We start from the raw sequence: 683 nt of genomic DNA on the forward strand, positions 1-683 counted from the left end.
GAGAGAGAGAGAGAGAGAAAGGAAGGGATAGAGGAGGCCAGAAATCACTACAGAGGGAGGGTGTTGAGAGTGACAGGGAGAGTGTCATCGAAAGTGCTAAGAGTAGCCTACCGTAGGCCTACTTAATGTATTCATGGGTCAAAGTCAAAGGTTCAGCCAATCGTAGCCTGGTTTACGCCCTGCGTGTAGTCGCATGTGAGTGTATATCTAGATCTAATATCTAGATCAAGATAAAAAAAATCATGAAAGTATTGAAAGTAGATTTCTCCTGCAGTGGATTTAGCGCGCACACCGAACTGCGCCGAAGAATATTTTGTGTTCAGTGTGCTCGTGTGTAGATCTATGTCTAGATCTAATATCTAATCTAGATCAAGGTAACAAATCATAAAAGTATTGAAAGTAGATTTCCCCTGTAGTGGATTTAGAGCACACGCCGAAGGATGAGTGCATTTTGTGCACAGTGTTTAGATGAGATCTAGAATCTACATCTAAATTGAGATCAAGAAGAATAATGAAATCAAAGTAAAATCTAGATCTGCGATATTTCAATAACCTATTGAATATTGAAGGTGGATTTTTCTTGCTTTGCATTACAGATTATAAGATCTAGTTCTAGATATCTAGGCTAGATCTATATATGTGAATCTTAGATCGAGATTTTTAAAATGATGAAAATATTGAAC

Source organism: Aplysia californica, unplaced genomic scaffold (genome assembly GCF_000002075.1).
Source record: "Aplysia californica isolate F4 #8 unplaced genomic scaffold, AplCal3.0 scaffold00959, whole genome shotgun sequence".
NCBI lineage: Eukaryota > Metazoa > Mollusca > Gastropoda > Aplysiida > Aplysiidae > Aplysia > Aplysia californica.